The following is a 6,288-nucleotide window of genomic DNA, read 5'->3' on the forward strand; positions in this document are numbered from 1 at the left end:
ATAATTGTATTCCAAAATTCATCAACGCCTTATAACACAATGTGTAAGTTAAAACAAAACGCATAAACACCTTATTACAAAACTCTCATGTACAGTCATTTCATCAGTGGTTCAATTTCACATTGCTATTATTGATATCCGGTAATCCAGAGTTAGCGGGACCAGCGCAATACAAAAGTGACCTTGATAATAGGATTGTGTTCAAATAATAGAAGCTGACATTTTTGGACTAACATTATGTAATTGAAACACAAAATATAAGTATTAGAGGGATTACAAAAGGGGCTATAGTTAATATGGGCAGATGATTTGCTGGAGCTGTTGGTAAATTTATGTAATTGATTTTGCTGTGACAATGTATACATGTAATGTATGAACAATTACGTGAATAGGGTGTTGTGTGTTATAGGAAGTAGGTAATGTCTTACGTATTTTGGTTATGTCATTTGAATCAAGAGGGTTAAAGTACTTGATCGGAAATAATGATTATATTTGTTCTTTGGCAGTGAATGGCTTATTTGTACTTGACTGTGACCCACCCACCACTCGATTGTAATTTGGCCAGCTGCTATTAGACATCAATAAGCATGACTAGTTGGAAGACAACCATGTAAAAATAGTGTGAATAGAATAAACGTCTGTAATGAACAAGGAAAAAATAAAGTTTTTATTTTTTATCTTAACCATCAATATACAACAAGTTTACAAAAAAACTCGAGTAAGAATAAAATAAAAAGTTGAACCAATAGGAGATACAGGTGATGGTTGAATTATCTCGCCTGGAAGAAAATAAAAAAAAACAAGTGGTAAGGATTATATATTGTAATGAATGATTTGAGTAAGGTGTTGAGTAGAGGAATGTTCAATAGGAAGAACATTGTTGAAATGCTTTGGATATGATTGGACTTTCCATAAATTAAATCTTGAGGCACATTGTAAATAACTAGTGAGAGGATGCTGAAAGCACTACCATGCATTCAAGCATCCTTTCAATGAAAACACAGGTTATGCACATTATAATGAGGTAAATTATTGTTGTAAACGAAGTGTCATGATTAAATCTGGTATGATGTGCATGGAACGACTCATGGTGCAAAAGCAGATAAGTGTCGGCGGAAGACCCAAATGATAGGTATCACCACCGACCAATTTGGTAGTAGTCATATTGCCGAAAATACTATATCTTGTTGTTTTCAATAAGTATATGTGCAGCAACAATAAACTGTACAAAGCCAGTAGTTAACTGTTTACAAGACAGTATTATAGACCCATATCATGCAAAGTTACAGGGTGTCGTACAAATATACCCCCTTACTTTTAGGCTATTGTATGATCATCCAACTGTCCATTCAGAATGAATAAGACATAAAGTAGGTGCAAAGAGACTATATGGAAAGTAATTGTACTTCATAGAGTTATCAATAATGATATCAATTCCATCAGACTGATAGAACCAGTAAAAGTAATGAATTTATCGCATGGCAATGGTAATGTGTCATCTGACATATAACCAGAGTGAATTGACCATGTGCAAAAACAGCATTGTTGGTTTGCATAAGACAGCCCACACACATGCTATAAGGAGTAAACTTCTTGTATCACCAATGACAGGGCTGTAAATGAGTCAACATCAAACCAGAAACATAGAATGTAAATGCATGGACCTGTTTGTACAGAATCCCAGTTCATCCCTCATTATTTATGTGGATCATGTTAAAAAGATCTCAAACCATTATGAGAACAATGAAAAACAAATTTGGTGTTTCCAGTATTAGAGTCAAAACTATTGGGTAGTTAGGCAAGGATTTTATTATTTTATATTTATTTTTTCCCCAACATGTTCAGTCTATATCAAATGCAATCATTTTAAACAATTTTTTTTTACATGATGATATTACTATCAAGGTAACTCATTTCCATAATAATAAAATTAATAACAAATGACAACACATGTCATTGTTTAAGGTTGAGGTGAGTGGCATGAACTGTTGATCGGTGGCATCATTTCAAAAATGGCAGCTGGCAACAGAAAAACCTTCACTGATGTACATGTATATGTAGTGAGCACACGGAATTGGCCCCTATCAGTTTCTGCCTAATAAATGACAGTTATGTACATTCCTGCTGTGGCCATTTACCTACAGTAGCAACATCACAAGCATGATAAAAGCCCCCTGATGTACACATTGCAGCTCTTGCTGTTTCTTGCATGTGACAGCCATCCCAATGTGGTGAATCAAATGCAATTTCTTGCATGACTTTTTTGCTCAATATTATAGTGTGTGGTAGCCTATGCCGAATAATCAATGGTGTGGCCACAAATGATCATGAAGATTAATCATGATCACAAACTTCATATACATTATAACATTACATTAATGGGCAAAGACTATAAATCATATCCATGCCCCTAGACATGGCTACATCCGAGGTCATCATTTTGCCAATGCCATTCTTACTTGCTGCAGTTTAGCAGCTCTTATTGGCCGCTTAAGCTATTTTGATATTACGTTGCGGCCATAGAGCTGCAGATCGCGTCCATTGAGAACCGCACAGTTCGCCGCCCCGGGATCCCGGGGCGCACGCTATTTTTGATGTTATCGAACGATTTCAATGAAATTTAAAACGAATAAAAGTTATCCTTGCAAACACAAACATCTTAGGTATCTACTGACCGAAAATGAAGGACTATTTCTTCTTGAAAAGTATATATTTCTGTGTATAATTAGACCGAACGTAATTTAATCGATTGAACGACGGATTTCAAGATGACCTCTGTCATGTGTCCTGATCACATGACAATGACGAAGCATGCGCAGTTGACAGTTTAACTGAAAATTGAGAATGGCAGGTTCTTGCATTCATTGTGGAGATGAGTTCCAGAAGAAAGTTAAAGGGTATCGCAGGCAATCCATTGCATCTAGACTTAAAACCTCAGAAACTGTTGACAATGCATTAGTGAATGTTCTAAAGCTGAAACCCATTACCCCGTTGGCTTGTTGTCTCTTTCCGCATAATATTGAGGAGCATTGGTGGTAAAATATACATCATACTTTTGCCATACCCTGTTGGTAATATGGCCAATGTGTGTATATTATTTAAAATACAAGTAGTACCTTCTACTTGTTGAGCTTTTAGGTCAAATTTAAAAATATCTTTCAGATTCTGGTCAAAAGATTCCATGCTGTCTGCTGTCTGCTCCTGTCACTTGTAACACTCTTTGGCAAGTTACAAGATTATTTTTAGATTTTTCACAATATATAAATAAAACTGCTTGAAAAAAATATTTTTAATAATACATGTACTTTATTTGATTTTTTCAAAAAAAGATGAGTCACTTAATGGTGAAATGAAATTAAAATTATAAAAAGCCGTCTGCCGTTGTTTCGTCACATGAAGCTCTGTCCCAGACAGGCGCCGATGGCCGTCTGCTGTAGTCACGTGATTACACTCGTCACTAAAAGAGCCAAGTCACGTGATAGAGGTCGGCTTCAAAATGGCGGCGTTCAATCGGAGGTTTCACTTCGGCAAAGTTTTAACGTGAAATAGTCTCATTTACACGGGCAAATTTGCTTAAAGCTTGCTGTAATCAGTAACAGATATATTTGTGAGAACATATTTGTCTATTTTTTCCTGCAAGTCGAGGTAATTTTATTACAATCACAATTTTAATGATACATAACTGGCATATTTAAAAATCTGTGCATTTCTTTAGGGAAGGGAACTGCAGCTCTCTGGTCGCCCCGCAACGTATACCACGACCAAGAGAGCTGCATAAACTGCAGCAACATTCTTGCATGTCATTATTGCTGGTTGCATAGACTAGACTATTAATGTACAAGTATTTACACATATCGGCCTTAATTGGTTTTATATGCTATTTTATTGAGATGCATCGCGACAACTGTGGACGTGAAGGACCGGTAGGTTAGGTAATTGTTACTAGTCGCACCGTGCACACACATCATATGAGTTCACAGGCCATAGGCCTAGTAAATCGCTGTCATCATTTATATACGATGCAATATTTATTTTTGGTCATTAGTTTCTCTGATTCATGACATCATGTGCCAATAAATCCTGAAAATTGGCTTTGCTAAGCGATGAGTCGTTTAGTACAAAACACTGAATGATCATAGCATGGTGTGCAGAGTTTTAGAGGTAAAGCAATTGTTAAGAATATATTAAAATTTGCCGATAAGGGCAAAGGCTCTTACCTTAGTACAATGTCTGTACGGCCATACGGCGTCCTGGGCTGGCTGGCAAAATAATCACGTCATCGAAAGATGCGTGTACGTGTACTGTAGACAATTTCCATGACGCTGCATTGCATGCGTAGAGTCAACGTCACGATTTCTGCGTATCAATGTTTCTCCGCCTTTTTCAACAAATAATTCACTTTTTTTTCATGGGAAAACGTCGTCAATCTTATTTTATTAGCCTGAACTTTGTCTTGACAGCGCAAATTATACCCAAATAAACGTCTTTGGATGATTTCTGGCACGCTTATTTGGCACATAATGTCATGAATCAGGGAATCTAATGGCCAAAAATAAATCGCCAAATATTGCATCGTACATAAATGATGACAGCGATTTACTCGGCATTGGCAAAATGATGACCTCGGATGTACATAGCCATGTCTAGGGCATGGATATGATTTATAGTCGTCGCCCACTAATGTAATGTTATAGTGTCTATGTAGTATGTGATCATGATTAATCATTTGTGACCACGCCATTGATTATATAGACTACCACACACTGTATAATATTGAGTAGAAAGCCATGCAAAAAACTGCATTTCATTCACCACATTGGCATGGCTGGCTGTACTCATTCTTACTTTTACATGACCATTGTTTGGCCCACGACAATTTTCTTGTGATTTAGGCGGATTTTTGTCACATGCAAGAAACAGCAAGAGCTGCAATGTGTACATCAAAAATGCTCTTATCATGCTTGTGATGTTGCTATTGTAGATAAATGGCCACAGCAGGAATGTACATAGCCCTGCGTACAGTGCTGTGTGTACGGGGACGTATTCGGTTAATAGATGTCCCCACATCATCAACCGAACGCGTCTCTGTACACACAGCACTGTACGCAGGGCTAGAATGTACATAACTGTCATTTATTAGGCAGTAACTGATAGGGGCCAATTCCTTGTGCTGATGTCTACATACACATGTACATCAGTGAAAGTTTTGCTGTCACCAGCTGCCATTCCTGAAATGGTGCCATCGATCAACAGTTCATGCCACTCATCTCAACCTTAAACAATGACATGTGTTGTCATTTGTTAATAAGGCCAAATTTTATTTTTATGGAAATGAGTTACTTTTTTCTAAAATGAACAAATATTAATATCATCATGTAAAAAAAAACAATTGTTTAAAACGATTGTATTTGATGTAGACTGAACATGTTGGGGAACAAATAAATCTAAAATAATAAAATCCCTGCCTAACTACCCAATATTTTTTACCCTAATACTAATTTGTTTTTCATTGGCCTTATAATGGTTTAAAATCTTTTCAACATGGTCCACATAAATAATGAGGGATAAACTGGTATTCTGTACAAACAAGTCCATGCATTTACATTCTATGTTTCTGGTTTGATGTTGACTTACAGCCCTGTCAATGGTGATACCAGGATTTTACTCCTTATAGCATGTGTGTGGGCTGTCTTATGCAAACCAACAATGCTGTTTTTGCACATGGTCAATTCACTCTGGTTATATGTCAGATGACACATTACCATTGCCATGCGATAAATTCATTACTTTTACTGGTTCTATCAGTCTGATGGAATTGATATCATTATTGATAACTCTATGAAGTACAATTACATTTGATATAGTCTTCTTGTACCTACTTTATTTTCGATTCATTCTGAATGAACAGTTGCATGAACATACAATACCCTAAAAGTAAGGGGTATATTTGTATGACACCCTGTAATTTTGCATGATATGAATCTATAATACTGTCTTGTACAATGTTGTAAACAGTTAACTCCTGGTTTTGTACAGTTTATTGTTGCTGCATATATACAGACAACAAGATCTAATATTTTCGGCAATATGACTACTACCAAATTGGTTGTTGGTGGTGATACCTATCATTTTGGTCTTCCGTTAACACTTGTGTGCTTTTGCACCATGAGTCGTTTCATGCACATCATGACACTCTGTTGACAACACTAATTTACCTCATTATAATGTTAATGTGCATAACCTGTGTTTATTTTCAATGAGAGGATGCTTGAATGCACGGCAGTGCTT

At 36.4% G+C, this 6,288-nt stretch overlaps 1 long non-coding RNA gene across 1 annotated transcript; it reads right to left on the reverse strand.

The window, feature by feature from the left end:
* Positions 1 to 641: 641 nt before the first annotated feature.
* Positions 642 to 4,263, reverse strand: LOC146747415 (uncharacterized). The gene is made up of 2 exons (XR_014929234.1): positions 4,218 to 4,263; positions 642 to 779 (listed from the first exon to the last, which is right to left on the reverse strand). It is a non-coding gene; the product is annotated as an uncharacterized LOC146747415 (long non-coding RNA).
* Positions 4,264 to 6,288: the final 2,025 nt, after the last annotated feature.

The sequence above is a fragment of the Saccoglossus kowalevskii genome, chromosome 4, assembly GCF_978046115.1.
Source record: "Saccoglossus kowalevskii chromosome 4, keSacKowa6.1, whole genome shotgun sequence".
In the NCBI taxonomy this organism is placed as follows: domain Eukaryota; kingdom Metazoa; phylum Hemichordata; class Enteropneusta; family Harrimaniidae; genus Saccoglossus; species Saccoglossus kowalevskii.